The sequence below is a fragment of the Oncorhynchus mykiss genome, chromosome 5, assembly GCF_057628025.1.
Source record: "Oncorhynchus mykiss isolate SJ-2025 chromosome 5, ASM5762802v1, whole genome shotgun sequence".
Classification (NCBI taxonomy): Eukaryota; Metazoa; Chordata; class Actinopteri; order Salmoniformes; family Salmonidae; genus Oncorhynchus; species Oncorhynchus mykiss.
In genome coordinates this window covers 91,802,321-91,819,961 of record NC_143026.1, presented here as the reverse complement: position 1 = coordinate 91,819,961, position 17,641 = coordinate 91,802,321, and the positions used below count along the sequence as shown (strand labels likewise).

The window sequence follows — 17,641 nt, the reverse complement described above, 5'->3', positions numbered from 1 at the left end:
AGGGTCCTATGGGCTCTATATAGGGAAGAAGGTTCCATTAGGGATGCGGACCTGCTTTCTGCAGATGGCTATCAGACGGAAAGTGACAGGTCAGTCACTGATTCCTGTTTGGACTGAGGCAAAGCGGTTAGCCTCCCCTGAGCACTTTAGAGAGGTAGACAAAAAAAAAAAAAAACTTCAGGAGAAGTCCGACATGCTGCATATATCAGCACACACTCCTGGTGGAGAGGGGGTGAGTGTGTGTGTTGTGTGTAATTTGGTATGTGCCGAGACACACACTTACGGGAAGTGGCTCTCTACTCTGGCAGCTGGGGGAGATGGGGAGACGGTGAAGGGGTAGGAGGGAGTCAGGGAGGGTGGAGGGGGGTAGGAGGTGGTGAGGGGGGTGGAGGGGTGAGGGGGGGGGTGAGGGGTGAGAGGAGGGTGAAGTGGGTTGGAGATGAAAAGATGACTGTAGCATGTTGTCTGTCACTTATAGGAGATTCAAACATACCAGAGGAGGGGAGGACGGAGAAAACTAAGAGAGGAACAGTTGGTTAAAGAGCAGGGTGATGAAGAAGAGGTCAAACAGCAGGGTGGATGACTGAGTACGGTGATGAAGAAGAGGTCAAAGAGCAAGGTGAAGAAGAAGAGGTCAAAGAGCAGGGTGATGAAGAAGAGGTCAAGAGCAGGGTGAATGACTGAGTACGGTGAGGAAGAAGAGGTCAAAGAGCAGGGTGAATGACTGAGTACGGTGAGGAAGAAGAGGTCAAAGAGCAGGGTGATGAAGAAGAGGTCAATGAGCAGGGTGAATGACTGAGTACGGTGATGAAGAAGAGGTCAAAGAGCAGGGTGATGAAGAAGAGGTCAAACAGCAGGGTGGATGACTGAGTACGGTGATGAAGAAGAGGTCAAAGAGCAGGGTGATGAAGAAGAGGTCAAAGAGCAGGGTGAATGACTGAGTACGGTGATGAAGAAGAGGTCAAAGAGCAGGGTGATGAAGAAGAGGTCAATGAGCAGGGTGAATGACTGAGTACGGTGATGAAGAAGAGGTCAAAGAGCAGGGTGATGAAGAAGAGGTCAATGAGCAGGGTGAATGACTGAGTACGGTGATGAAGAAGAGGTCAAAGAGCAGGGTGATGAAGAAGAGGTCAAAGAGCAGGGTGAATGACTGAGTACGGTGATGAAGAAGAGGTCAAAGAGCAGGGTGATGAAGAAGAGGTCAAAGAGCAGGGTGATGAAGAAGAGGTCAATGAGCAGGGTGAATGACTGAGTACGATGATGAACGCACCATACTACTGTACATGTTAATGTTATACTGTTATACTGTACGTAGCACAATTTGTACCATCTTAAAATGTCACCTAATTAGATGCTTCTTCCTCTTCTATTGGATGAATAAGGAAATGTAAAATACATGGTGAGGTAGGGCTGCGCCACGGGGGGTTGGTAACACCTTAATTGGGGAGGACGGGCTCGTGGTAATGGCTGGTGGAATGGTATCAACTACATCAATCACAAGAAAGAAATTGAAATCGGTGAAAATGTATAACAAAAAATTGTTTTGTTGAAATTTAATTTAACCGAATTCTTTCTTTAATTTAACCTTTATTTAACTAGGCAAGTCAATTAAGAACAAATTCTTATTTACAATGGCGGCCTACCAGGGAACAGTGGGTTAACTGCCTTGTTCAGGGGCAGAACGACAGATTTGTAACTTGTCAGCTCGGGGATTGTATCCAGCAACCTTACAGTTACTGGCACAATGCTAGAGACCACTGGGATACCTGCCCAATGCTCTAACCACTAGGATACCTGCCCAACGCTCTAACCATTAGGATACCTGCCCAACGCTCTGACCACTAGGATACCTGCCCAACGCTCTAACCACTAGGATACCTGCCCAACGCTTTAACCACTAGGATACCTGCCCAACGCTCTAACCATTAGGATACCTTCCCAACGCTCTAACCACTAGGATACCTGCCCAACGCTTTAACCACTAGGATACCTGCCCAACGCTCTAACCATTAGGATACCTTCCCAACGCTCTAACCACTAGGATACCTGCCCAACGCTCTAACCACTAGGATACCTGGCCAACGCTCTAACCACTAGGATACCTGGCCAACGCTCTAACCACTAGGATACCTGGCCAACGCTCTAATCACTAGGATACCTGGCCAACGCTCTAACCACTAGGCTACCTGCCCAACGCTCTAACCACTAGGATACCTGGCCAACGCTCTAACCACTAGGATACCTGGCCAACGCTCTAACCACTAGGATACCTGCCCAACGCTCTAACCACTAGGCTACCTGGCCAACGCTCTAACCACTAGGATACCTGGCCAACGCTCTAACCACTAGGCTACCTGCCGGTCCGTATCGGTACACATCAATCAGAAAAGAGCAATCCCCATTTAAGGCATATTATTATTCAAATACCGTCAAATACCACCATACTGTCAAAAATGAGAAAAATATAGTGATATCATATTCTGACCATATCTCCCATGTTGAGATAATGGTGTTTAGAACCAAATACAGTTCCTTCAGAAAGTATTCACACCCCTTGATTTATTCTACATTTTGTTGTGATACAGCCTGAATTCAAAATGGATTAAATCTATATATTTTTTTATCACCTATCTACGCATAATACCCCCATAACGACAAAGTGAAAACATGCTAATTGATTGAAAATTAAAATCTAATGTACATAAGTATTCACACCCCTGAGTCAATACATATTGCCATTACATGCTGCCATTACACCTGAGGTTCTTTCTGGGTATGTCTCTAAAAGCTTTGCACACCTGGATTGTGAAATGTTTGCACACTATTCTTTAAAAAATTCTTCAAGCTCTTTCAAGTTGGTTGTTGATTATTGCTAAACAGCCATTTTCAAGACAGTTTAAGTCAAAACTATAATAAGGCTACTCAGGAACATTCAATCTTGGTAAGCAACTGCAGTGTATATTTGGCCTTGTGTTTTAGGTTATTGTCCTGCTGAAAGGTTAATTTGTCTTCAGTATCTGATGGAAATTGCCTGTGCTTAGCTCTAATCCGTTTATTTTTACCCCAAAAAATCTTTCTAGTCCTTGCCGATCACAAGCATACCCATAACATGATGCAGCCACCACCATGCTTGAAAATATGAAGAGTGGTACTGTGTTGTGTTTGGATTTGCCCCAAACATGAAGCTTTGAAATAATGCTAATTGATTTTGCACGTTTCTTGCAGTTTCTTACTTTAGTGCCATATTGCAAACAGGATGCATGTTTTGGAATAGTTTTATTCTGTACAGATTTCCTTCTTTTCAATCTGTCATTTAGGTTAGTATTGTGGAGTAACTCCAATGTTGTAGATCCATCCTCAAACTGTTTCAAAGTCACCATTGGTGAAATCCCTGAGTAGTTTCCTTCCTCCCCGGCAACTGAGTTAGGAAAGACACATGTATCTTTGTAGTGACTGGGTATATTGTTACACCATCCAAAGTGTAGTCAATAACTTCACCATGCTCAAAGGGATATTCAATGTATTTTTTTTTTTTTAAATCTACCAATCAATCAAATATATTTATAAAGCCCTTCTTACATCAGCTGATGTCACAAAGTGTTGTACAGAAACCCAGCCTAAAACCCCAAACAGCAAGCAATGCAGGTGTAGAAGCAATAGGTGCCTTTCTTTGCGAGGCATTGGAAAACCTCCTTGGTCTTTGAGGTTGAATCTGTGTTTGAATTTCACTGCTCGACTGAGATGAGGTAATCGTGTTAAAAAAACACTGTTATTGCACACAGAGTGAGTCTATGTAACGTATGATGTGACTTGTTAAGCGCATTTTTACTCCTGAACATATTTAGGCTTGCCATAACAAAAGGGTTGAATACTTATTGACTCAAGACATTTCAAGTTTAAAAAAAAAAGTATTTCATTTGTAAACATTTCTGCAAAAATAATTCCCATTTTGACGTTGACATTATGGGGTTATCGTGTGTTGGCCAGTGACACAACATCTCCGTTTTAAATTCAGGCTGCAACACAACAACATGAGGGGAAAAAAATCAAGAAGTGTGAATACCCTGTACATCTGCAGGCTTTCTCTTTTTGGAATTGTTACGTTACGTAAAGAGATTCTCTGGTTTCAACAACTGCCTTTAAGAAACAAAACCCCTATAGATAGCTATAGATGCCTGATGAGTCTTGGCTCTGTTTTAGTGTGTTAGTTGTAGAAAGCCCCTGATGGGTGATTGCTGAGGCACTAATCACAGTAAAGAATCAGTGTTGATAAAAAGACCTCAGCATAAACATGGATCTTTAGCTCTGTAAACTTTAATTACAACCAACAGACAACACAATCTAACTACACACTGTTAATCATTCCAATGGGCTATTGATAGCTTTCCCGTTTAGAAGATATATTAGTTCATGAGAGTATCTATCACCGTGCCAGCGAAGGAAGGCTGCAATGCAATAAGACAACCATGGTGTGGTCGAACAGATCCTTATCCACGGTATAGTATTAAACCAGTAAGATCTGACATCCATACAGTGTAAGGTTAACTTTACACTGTACAGATGTTGGATCTTAATACGAGCCTTTTAGTCGTACGGGGAAAATAATCCTGCAGCAGGAGGTTTTAAATGAATATAGAACATGTATAATCGCTACCAGGAAGTAGCTGGAAGCGTTGTTTGTAGGACGTAGAATGTAGGAATGTTTGTACAATACCGTACCTAGTGGGCTATGGTTTGGGGATGGATGTCCACATCAACGGACCATAAACCATAAATTATCATCAAGTATTCTCACAGAGAATTCTCACTAAAGCATTGTGAACTGGCTTATAGTAGTGGTCTGACAGCGTGCTTCGGCTCCGAGCATCGTGAGTTTTGACAATTTCTGTGAACGGAAATTAATGTTGGTGTAACCTACTGTAATTATTTAACCAATCCAAAGGCAGCAGGCACATAGATTAGCAGGTAACACTTTTCCAGTAGGTTACTGCCGTTTGGGAAGGGATTCGAAGGTAGCATCACGTGATAATGCATTCACATTCCACCCAGTGTGAGATGCTTGAAGCAACATTGTCGCCGCTGTAGCAGCGTGACCAACTGGTGCTTGCAATTCAGTGAACAACTAAACAAGTAGCATAATCGATGTACTGTACCAGTCAGAAGTCTGGACACACCTACTAAAGGGTTTTTCTTTATTTTTACTATTTTCTACATTGTATAATAATAGTGAAGACATCAAAACCATATAATAACACATATGGAATCATGTAGTAAGCAAAAAATGATATTTTAGATTCTTCAAAGTAGCCACCCTTTGCCTTGATGACAGCTTTGCACACTATTGGCATTCTCTCAACCAGCTTCACCTGGAATGGTTTTCCAACAGTCTTGAAGGAGTTCCCACATACGCTGAGCACTTGTTGGTTGCCTTTTCCTTCACTCTGCTGTCCAACTCATCCCAAACCATCTCAATTGTGTTGTGGTCGGGTGATTGTGGAGGCCGGGTCATCTGATGCAGCACTCCATCACTCTCCTTCTTGGTAAAATAGCCCTTGCACAGCCTGGAGGTGTGTCGAAAAACAAATGATAGTCCCATTAAGCTCAAACCAGATGGGATAACGTATCGCTGCAGAATGCTGTGGAAGCCATGCTGGTTAAGTGTGCCTTGCATTCTAAATAAATCACAAACAGTGTTACCAGAAAAGCACCCCCACACCATCACTCCACCTCCTCCATGCTTCACAATGTGAACTACACATCATTCGTTCACCTACTCTGTGTCTCACAAAGACACAGCGGTTGGAACCAAAAATCTCTAAATTGGACTCATCAGACCAAAGGACAGATTTCTACCAGTGTAATGTCCATTGCTAGTGTTTCTTGGCCCAAGCAAGTCTCTTCTTATTATTGTAGTTGTTTCTTTGCAGCAATTCGACCACAAAGGCCTGATTCACACAGTCTCCTTTGAACAGTTGATATTGATATGTGTCTGTCTGTTACTTGAACTCTGTGAAGCATTTATTTGGCCTGCAATTTCTGAGGCTGGTAACTCTAATAAACTTATCCTCTGTAGCAGAGGTAACTAACTCTAGGTCTTCCTTTCCTGTGGTGGTCCTCATGAGAGCCAGTTTCATCATAGCGCTTGATGGTTTTTGCGACTGCACTTGAAGAAACCTTCAAAGTTCTTGAAATGTTCCGGATTGACTGACCGTCATGTCTTAATGTAATGATGGACTGTCGTTTCTCTTTGCTTATTCGAGCTGTTCTTGCCATAATATGGACTTGGTTTTTTACCAGGTCTTCTGTATACCTGTAATGCCCAGGGTGTAGTGGGGAAGAAGTCAGGAAAAGGAAGCAGAGAGTTCAGGGTAGAGCTAACTTTTAATGCACTACAACGGTGAACAGACGCCAACCAAAACAAATGCCCCAAACACGGGGGACTTAAACAGTCCAGCAACAAACCCAAACACACAGACAACCGTGACACACAGACGTGTACATTGGAATAATCCCGCACAACCAGCAGGCAGTCCGGCCGGCTGATAAATAAAGCCCAACCGATCAGCCTGAACTAAACACAGGTGAAACCAATAAACAGAAAAGGGGAAAAAAGGGATCAGTGGTAGCAAGTAGGCCGGTGATGACGACCGCCGAGCGCCACCCGAACAGGAAGGGAAGCCACCTTCGGTAGGAGTCGTGACAATACCACATCTATCACAACTTATTGGCTCAAACCGATTTAGAAGGAAAGAAATTCCACTAATTCACTTTGAACAGGCACACCTCTTCATTAAAATTAATTCCAGGTGACTACCCCATGAAGCTGGTTGAGAGAGGCCAAGAGTGTGCAAAACTGTCATCAAGGCAAAGGGTGGCTGCTTTGAAGAATCTCAAATATAAAATATATTACTACATTATTCCATATGTGTTATTTCATAGTTTTGATGTCTTCACTACTTTTCTAAAATGTAGAAAATAGTTTTTTTTTTAAATAAGAAAAACCCTTGAGTCCAATCTTTTGACTTGTACTGTATATGTAGCAGAAGATCTGTGAAAAAAACGAAAGAGATATTTGAATTTTAAAAAAGTAATCAGTACAATGACTGAAATTGACACCGACCAGAATAATTATCCTACGGTATAGGGTCTTCCTCTCACATATTGCTTGGTCTGCTTCTCCATCATTGAGGACATGACAGGTATCATACAGGTGTTTTTTTAGATAGCTAAATAAGTCCTTTTACTGAGTTATGAAGAATGGCGCCTGAGGAGATGGCTGCCGTTTTACAGGCTCCCTAACCAATTGTGCTATTCTTTGGGGGTGTTTTTCACGTTGTTTGTAACTTATTTCGTACAAAATGTTTCTGTCACCATCTCTTTTGACCGAAAAGAGCTTCTGGATATCAGAGCAGCGATTACTCACCTCGAACTGAACAACGATTTTATTATTTAAACGAGTCGGACGCATTTACAGCAGATGTCCGACCAGGCCCAAATCCCAGTCATTCGCATGAAGAGAAGACGCCGATACAGCGGACATAGATCCGGGTGCCTTGTTAGAATTCGTCGGCGTGTGAGTAAACGGTCTCTACCATCCACCCTGTTGGCCAATCATTGGAGTAAGAAATGGATGAACTCCATTCAAGACTATCCTACCAATAGGACATTCAAAACTGTAACATCTTATGTTTCACCAAGTCGTGGATCGATAAGATAGAGCAGCTGCCTCCACTAAGACAACGGGTGGAGTTCTCTGTCTATTGGTCAGGAACAGCTGGTGCACGGAATCTAATATTAAGGAAGTCTCAAGGTTTTGCTCGCCTGAGGTAGAGTATCTCCTGATAAGCTGTAGACCACACTATCTACCAAAAGAGTTCTCATCTATATTTTTCGTAGCTGTCTATTTACCACCACAAACGAATGCTGGCACTAACACCGCACTCAACCAGCTGTATAAGGCCATAAGCAAACAGGAAAATGCTCATCCAGAGGCGACGCTCCTAGTGGCCGGGGACTTTAATGCAGGGAAACTATACCAGCATATTACATGTGACTTGTTAGGCACATTTTTACTACCAAACATAATTAGGCTTGCCATAACAAAATGATTGAATACTTATTGACTCAAGACATTTCAGCTTTTCATTTTTTATTTAATTTGTAAACAATTCTGAAAACATAATTCCACTTTGACATTATGGGGGATTGTGTGTTGGCCAGTGAAAACAACATTTGAATTGAATCTATTTCAAATGCAGGATGTAAAATACACGGGGTGTGAATATATTCTGAAGGCACTGTATGTGCATGCTGAAGGGAGCGGCCCTAACCGCTAGATCACCCCACGATTTAACTTAATTTTGACAGTTTATTTGTAAGCTCAGGAAACACTAGACAGCTGTATGTTGTAGCCTAATGGAGACCAATATCTATCTTGTATTATTAAGCTATATAAATTAACAGTAGTTTATGTGTATGGTTGCATTTCAGATCCATTTTTGTACATTCAAACATTGCAGTAATAGGACCTAGGCCTAGTGTTTGAGCGAGTGAGAGAGAACATTATTTTGATAGTAAGCCCTGATCCCAATGACTCGACTGCTCTTGCATTTTAAGCCACTCACGAGGCTCATTTGAATTTCCTGATGCTTCAGCAAAATTCTCAGTGACAAAAGAGATCAGATCTGACATCTAATTGGTTGTTCTTCTCCTACTGTGAAGGTGCCTAGATAGTAGTATAGTGTTATAGCAGTATAGTAGTATAGTGGTATAGTAGTATAGTGTTATAGCAGTATAGCAGCATAGCAGTATAGTAGTATAGTAGTATAGTGTTATAGAGGTATAGTAGCACAGTGTTATAGTAGTATAGTCGTATAGTGGTATAGCGGTATAGTGGTACAGTAGTATAGTGTTATAGTAGTATAGTGCTATAGTAGTATAGTAGCACAGTGTTATAGTAGTATAGTGGTATAGCAGTATAGTAGTATAGTGTATAGTAGTATAGCAGAATAGTGTTATAGTAGAATAGCAGCACAGTGTTATAGTAGTATGGTAATATAGCGGCATAGCAGTATAGTGCTATGGTAATATAGTAATATAGTGTTATAGTAGTATAGTAGCACAGTGTTATAGTCGTATAGCAGTATAGTGGTTTAGTAGTATAGCAGAATTGCAGTATAGTGTTATAGTAGTATAGTAGCACAGTTGTATAGTAGTATAGTAGCAGTACGGTAGTATAATATTATAGCAGTATAGTGTTAAAGTAGAATAGCAGTAAAGCAGCATAGTAGTACCGTAGTATAACGGTATAGTAGTTTAGTAGTATAGCAGTATAGCAGTTCAGTAGTATAGCAATATAGCAGTATGGTAGTATAATATTATAGCAGTATAGCAGTATAGTACTATAACAGTATAGCAGTATAGTAGTATACTGGCACAGTAGTATAGCAGTATAGCAGTATAGTAGTATAGCACTATGGCAGTATAGTAGCATAGTAGAATAGCAGTATAGTAGTATATTGGTATAGCAGTATAGTAGTATAGTAGTACAGCAGTATAGCGGAATAGTAGTTTATTAGCATAGCAGTATAGTAGTATAGCGATATAGCAGTACGGTAGTATAATATTATAGCAGTATAGCAGTATAGTACTATAGCAGTATAGTAGTATAGTATTATAGCAGTATAGCAGTATAACAGTATAGTAGTATAGTACTATGGCAGTATAGTAGCATAGTAGTAAAGTAGTATAGTATTATAGCGGCACAGCAGTGTAGCGGTATAGTAGTATATTAGAATAGCAGTATAGCAGTTTAGTGGTGTAGTAGCATGGCAGTATAGTAGTATAGTATCACAGAAGTACAGCAGTATAGTAGCATGGTGGTATAGTATCATAGCAGTATAGTGGTATAGCGGTGTAGTAGTGTGGTGGTATAGTAGTATAGTATCACAGAAGTACAGCAGTATAGTATCATAGCAGCATAGTGGCATAGCAGTATGCCAGTATAGCAGTAGAGTAGTATAGCAGTATAGGGGTATAGAGGAATAGCGGTATAGTAAAATAGTAGTGTAGTAGTATAGCAGTATAGTGGTATATCAGTATATTAGTATAGTAGCATAGTAGTATGGTATGATAGTAGTATAGTAGTATAGTGGTATATCAGTATATTAGTATAGTAGCATAGTAGTATGGTATGATAGTAGTATAGTAGTATAGTGGTATATCAGTATAGTAGTATAGTTGTATAGCAGTATAGTGTAGCGGTATAGTAGTATAGTGGTATATCAGTATAGTAGAATAGTAGTATAGTAGAATAGTAGTATAGTAGTATAGTAGTATAGCAGTATAGTGGTATATCAGTATAGTCGTATGGCAGCATAGTGGTATATCAGTATAGTAGCATAGTAGTATAGTGGTATATCAGTATAGTAGTATAGTAGTATAGTGGTATATCAGCAAAGTAGTATAGCAGTATAGCAGTATAGCAGTATAGTGGTATATCAGTATAGTAGTATAGTAGTATAGGGGTATAGCAGAATAGTTGTATAATTTAAATTGTAGTATAGCAGTTTAGTGGTATAGAGGTATAGTAGTTTAATTTATCATAGGGAAACAAACCAGAAGCCTAGCGGAACCACTTTTCTGGTATCTAGAAAACTACATTTTTTGACTGTTATTTTCCTGAGAACACAGAGCATTTGACTGTGGATAGACTTACGATAGGTAATTATCACAGTAGGAGGCAGTTCCTTCTCTTGCAAGAACGAAATACGTACTTGCTGTGTACCAACCTGGTACCGACAAACCTGACGTTTCTACCTGTGAAATCGCAATGCTCAGCAATGGCTGACAACTTGTCTTTGAGCCAATCAGAGAGCACGAACCTCCATGTGGGGGGAGCCGACAAGAGTGACAAGAAAAATAAATAAAAAACAGGGTACTTTTTCCGGTCTAATCCACCCCTTTCATCGGAATTGTTCAAGCTAAAACCAAAAAAATCACAATAAATATTCTAGTCTTTAAATCTTGTACATCTAGCTAAGGAGATTTGTGAAGGATTGTTTTGTTCGCTTTGATAATGTAAAGTAGCTTACTAGTTAGCTAACTGAGCAAGGCAGTCACACTCACTTCATATGAAACCATTGGGGTGGTAAGAGCAGCACAATGTACACAATACTAAATGTTCTACCAAGCTAGCTATCTGGCCACTGTAGCTAGTAACATTATACATGTTCTACCAAGCTAGCTATCTGGGCCCTGTAGCTAGTAACATTATACATTTTCTACCAAGCTAGCTATCTGGGCCCTGTAGCTAGTAACATTATACATGTTCTACCAAGCTAGCTATCGGCCCCTGTAGCTAGTAACATTATACATTTTCTACCAAGCTAGCTATCTGGGCCCTGTAGCTGGTAACATTATAATGACATAACAATGGATTTGTTTCCATGAAGGAGCTGCCTGTAGCTGGCTGCCGAGAGTCTTTACCTAGCTAGCATAACAGCTAGCTAGTGAATTATGCTAACCATACAGCTAATGTTAGCCAGCAAGCAAAAAATGTATCTATGTGCTGTATGCGATTAATTTCACATGCTGTTGTCCACCTTGCTAGCTAGTTATATAACTGCGGCTATCTGGCTAGCATCAACAAGGGCTTTGTACAAAGCAACACATCGACAGACAAACGTTCATCTGAGCCAGATGGCTAGCCCTGTGAAGGCCCAGAGATTCAATGATAGCAGTGGCTTTAATTGTGGGAAATATTTTTACCTTCTGAATCCAGATAAACAGACACAGGTGATGGGCCATCAGGTTCTTACAGTCACAGAAGTTCCCGAGGGTGTCCCGGACTCCAAGCTTGTTGTCTCTGCAGATGAAGCATTCTGACACATCTATTAGAGAGAGGGGACAAAGAGAAGATGAGATCAACTTTATTGTCCCAGATGGGATATCTTTCTTGGACATACAAGGCGTTGCTGTAAAGATATTCCTAGTTATGGATTTCTTGAATGACATAGTAATGACGTCCAACTTTCCTTGTCTGTAGCTACACTGTATCAATATATAATCAGGGTAAGGGGACTGTCAGAATGACAGTGCTGCACTACATTCCCTAGGGCAGATAGCTGATCTCTTAAGAGCCTGTTCATTAACCCTCTGGAGTCTCCTAACTCCTAACATTTTAAGAAGATCATACTAAGGATCCTTTAGCTATTTTATTAGACAATTTTATTATTATATATATATATATATATATATATTATATATACACTGCTCAAAAAAATAAAGGGAACACTTAAACAACACAATGTAACTCCAAGTCAATCACACTTCTGTGAAATCAAACTGTCCACTTCGGAAGCAACACTGATTGACAATACATTTCACATGCTGTTGTGCAAATGGAATAGACAACAGGTGGAAATTATAGGCAATTAGCAAGACACCCCCAATAAAGGAGTGGTTCTGCAGGTGGTGACCACAGACCACTTCTCAGTTCCTATGCTTCCTGGCTGATGTTTTGGTCACTTTTGAATGCTGGCGGTGCTTTCACTCTAGTGGTAGCATGAGACGGAGTCTACAACCCACACAAGTGGCTCAGGTAGTGCAGCTCATCCAGGATGGCACATCAATGCGAGCTGTGGCAAGAAGGTTTGCTGTGTCTGTCAGCGTAGTGTCCAGAGCATGGAGGCGCTACCAGGAGACAGGCCAGTACATCAGGAGACGTGGAGGAGGCCGTAGGAGGGCAACAACCCAGCAGTAGGACCGCTACCTCCGCCTTTGTGCAAGGAGGAGCGGGAGGAGCACTGCCAGAGCCCTGCAAAATGACTTCCAGCAGGCCACAAATGTGCATGTGTCTGCTCAAACGGTCAGAAACAGACTCCATGAGGGTGGTATGAGGGCCCGACGTCCACAGGTGGGGGTTGTGCTTACAGCCCAACACCGTGCAGGACGTTTGGCATTTGCCAGAGAACACCAAGATTGGCAAATTATCCACTGGTGCCCTGTGCTCTTCACAGATGAAAGCAGGTTCACACTGAGCACATGTGACAGACGTGACGCCGTGGAGAACGTTCTGCTGCCTGCAACATCCTACAGCATGACCGGTTTGGCGGTGGGTCAGTCATGGTGTGGGGTGGCATTTCTTTGGGGGGCCGCACAGCCCTCCATGTGCTCGCCAGAGGTAGCCTGATTGCCATTAGGTAACGAGATGAGATCCTCAGACCCCTTGTGAGACCATATGCTGGTGCGGTTGGCCCTGGGTTCCTCCTAATGCAAGACAATGCTAGACCTCATGTGGCTGGAGTGTGTCAGCAGTTCCTGAAAGAGGAAGGCATTGCTGCTATGGACTGGCCCGCCCGTTCCCCAGACCTGAATCCAATTGAGCACATCTGGGACATCATGTCTCGCTCCATCCACCACAGACTTCGTTGCACCACAGACTGTCCAGGAGTTGGCGGATACTTTAGTCCAGGTCTGGGAGGGGATCCCTCAGGAGACCATCCGCCACCTCATCAGGAGCATGCCCAGGCGTAGTAGGGAGGTCATACAGGCACGTGGAGACCACACACACACTACTGAGCCTCATTTTGACTTGTTTTAAGGACATTACATTAAAGTTGGATCAGCCTGTAGTGTGGTTTTCCACTTTAATTTTGAGTGTGACTCTAAATCCAGACCTCCATGGGTTGATAAATTTGATTTCCATTGATCATTTTTGTGTGATTTTGTTGTCAGCACATTCAACTATGTAAAGAAAAAAGTATTTAATAAGAATATTTCATTCATTCAGATCTAGGATGTGTTATTTTAGTGTTTTTTGAGCAGTGTATTTGATAAAACACTGAATCTGGCAATACTGCTATTAGCCCGTAGAAGCGCATTGAATAACAGATTCATTACATGGAACAGCATAGTCCCCCCAAAAACAAAAGGAAGTTTATTCTGAAGTGTCTGTCCTATATCTGAGATATAAATATATATAATATGTAAAATGTTTTGTACATGTATTTAAACCCTTGTTTTAGGCATATATACTTCAATACATTTTTCCAACTGGTACCAGGGACCTTCAGACTAGACTTGTGAGGCTTGTGGGCATTCTAGAGCAAAACAACCAACATGGACGTGTTTGTGAGAAGATCACTTTTCCACAGAGCCCAAACTGGTCGGTCGCCACAGACAGAAGTTGGCAGAAGAGGCTGTACCAACTTCAGACGAGTCCCGTGACACTTTTGACGTTTTTGTGAGAGTGCCGATTTTCAGGACGTCTCACGGTCTGACAAACACCATTCTAGCTCTGTCACCTTTCGTATTTCACCTTTCACCTTTCACTGTCGATAACGGCAATATCGGCAGATGTCGTGGATTGAGACACAGCCTACGAAAAACAGATATCTCTAGCATAAACAGATATCTCTAGCATAAACAGATATCTCTAGTATAAACAGATATCTCTCGCATAAACAGATATCTCTAGCATAAACATATCTCTAGCATAAACAGGTACAGTGCCTTGCGAAAGTATTCGGCCCCCTTGAACTTTGCGACCTTTTGCCACATTTCAGGCTTCAAACATAAAGATATAAAACTGTATTTTTTTTGTGAAGAATCAACAACAAGTGGGACACAATCATGAAGTGGAACGACATTTATTGGATATTTCAAACTTTTTTAACAAATCAAAAACTGAAAAATTGGGCGTGCAAAATTATTCAGCCCCTTTACTTTCAGTGCAGCAAACTCTCTCCAGAAGTTCAGTGAGGATCTCTGAATGATCCAATGTTGACCTAAATGACTAATGGTGATAAATACAATCCACCTGTGTGTAATCAAGTCTCCGTATAAATGCACCTGCACTGTGATAGTCTCAGAGGTCCGTTAAAAGCGCAGAGAGCATCATGAAGAACAAGGAACACACCAGGCAGGTCCGAGATACTGTTGTGAAGAAGTTTAAAGCCAGATTTGGATACAAAAAGATTTCCCAAGCTTTAAACATCCCAAGGAGAACTGTGCAAGCGATAATATTGAAATGGAAGGAGTATCAGACCACTGCAAATCTACCAAGACCTGGCCGTCCCTCTAAACTTTCAGCTCATACAAGGAGAAGACTGATCAGAGATGCAGCCAAGAGGCCCATGATCACTCTGGATGAACTGCAGAGATCTACAGCTGAGGTGGGAGACTCTGTCCATAGGACAACAATCAGTCGTATATTGCACAAATCTGGCCTTTATGGAAGAGTGGCAAGAAGAAAGCCATTTCTTAAAGATATCCATAAAAAGTGTTGTTTAAAGTTTGCCACAAGCCACCTGGGAGACACACCAAATATGTGTAAGAAGGTGCTCTGGTCAGATGAAACCAAAATCGAACTTTTTGGCAACAATGCAAAACGTTATGTTTGGCGTAAAAGCAACACAGCTCATCACCCTGAACACACCATACCCACTGTCAAACATGGTGGTGGCAGCATCATGGTTTGGGCCTGCTTTTCTTCAGCAGGGACAGGGAAGATGGTTAAAATTGATGGGAAGATGGATGGAGCCAAATACAGGACCATTCTGGAAGAAAACCTGATGGAGTCTGCAAAAGACCTGAGACTGGGACGGAGATTTGTCTTCCAACAAGACAATGATCCAAAACATAAAGCAAACTCTACAATGGAATGGTTCAAAAATAAACATATCCAGGTGTTAGAATGGCCAAGTCAAAGTCCAGACCTGAATCCAATCGAGAATCTGTGGAAAGAACTGAAAACTGCTGTTCACAAATGCTCTCCATCCAACCTCACTGAGCTCGAGCTGTTTTGCAAGGAGGAATGGGAAAAAATGTCAGTCTCTCGATGTGCAAAACTGATAGAGACATACCCCAAGCGACCTACAGCTGTAATCGTAGCAAAAGGTGGCGCTACAAAGTATTAACTTAAGGGGGCTGAATAATTTTGCACGCCCAATTTTTCAGTTTTTGATTTGTTAAAAAAGTTTGAAATATCCAATAAATGTCGTTCCACTTCATGATTGTGTCCCACTTGTTGTTGATTCTTCACAAAAAAATACAGTTTTATATCTTTATGTTTGAAGCCTGAAATGTGGCAAAAGGTCGCAAAGTTCAAGGGGGCCGAATACTTTCGCAAGGCACTGTATCTCTAGCATAAACAGATATCTCTAGCAAAACATATATCTCTAGCATAAACAGATATCTCTAGCATAAACAGATATCTCTAGCATAAACAGATATCTCTAGAATAAACAGATATCTCTAGCAAAACATATATCTCTAGCATAAACAGATATCTCTAGCAAAACATATATCTCTAGCATAAACAGATATCTCTAGCAAAACATATATCTCTAGCATAAACAGATATCTCTAGCATAAACAGATATCTCTAGCATAAACAGATATCTCTAGAATTAACAGATATCTCTAGCATAAACATATATCTCTAGCATAAACAGATATCTCTAGCATAAACAGATATCTCTAGAATTAACAGATATCTCTAGCATAAACATATATCTCTAGCATAAACAGATATCTCTAGCATAAACAGATATCTCTAGCATAAACAGATATCTCTAGCATAAACAGATATCTCTAGCATAAACAGATATCTCTAGAATAAACAGATATCTCTAGCATAAACAGATATCTCTAGAATAAACAGATATCTCTAGCATAAACAGATACCTCTAGTATAAACAGATATCTCTAGCATAAACAGATATCTCTAGCATAAACAGATATCTCTAGTATAAACAGATATCTCTAGTATAAACAGATATCTCTAGCATAAACAGATATCTCTAGCATAAACAGATATCTCTAGCATAAACAGATATCTCTAGCATAAACAGATATCTCTAGAATAAACAGATATCTCTAGCAAAACATATATCTCTAGCATAAACAGATATCTCTAGCAAAACATATATCTCTAGCATAAACAGATATCTCTAGAATTAACAGATATCTCTAGCATAAACATATATCTCTAGCATAAACAGATATCTCTAGCATAAACAGATATCTCTAGCATAAACAGATATCTCTAGCAAAACATATATCTCTAGCATAAACAGATATCTCTAGCATAAACAGATATCTCTAGCATAAACAGATATCTCTAGAATTAACAGATATCTCTAGCATAAACATATATCTCTAGCATAAACAGATATCTCTAGCATAAACAGATATCTCTAGCATAAACAGATATCTCTAGCATAAACAGATATCTCTAGCATAAACAGATATCTCTAGCATAAACAGATATCTCTAGAATAAACAGATATCTCTAGCATAAACAGATATCTCTAGAATAAACAGATATCTCTAGCATAAACAGATACCTCTAGTATAAACAGATATCTCTTGCATAAACAGATATCTCTAGCATAAACAGATATCTCTAGTATAAACAGATATCTCTAGTATAAACAGATATCTCTAGCATAAACAGATATCTCTAGCATAAACAGATATCTCTAGCATAAACAGATACCTCTAGTATAAACAGATATCTCTAGCATAAACAGATATCTCTAGCATAAACAGATATCTCTAGCATAAACAGATATCTCTAGCATAAACAGACGGATTTTGCTGGGGATTTTTTATTATTATGTTAATTCGATTTCAG

At 40.5% G+C, this 17,641-nt stretch overlaps 1 long non-coding RNA gene across 1 annotated transcript in view; it reads right to left on the bottom strand.

The window, feature by feature from the left end:
- The window catches only part of LOC149983629 (uncharacterized), a 90,570-nt gene extending 78,514 nt beyond the window's left edge, over positions 1-12,056 (bottom strand). Inside the window, exon 1 of the long non-coding RNA XR_016496370.1 lies at positions 11,770-12,056. This is a non-coding gene — a long non-coding RNA (uncharacterized LOC149983629). The remainder of the gene's footprint in view (positions 1-11,769) is intronic.
- Between the last annotated feature and the right edge of the window lie 5,585 nt (positions 12,057-17,641).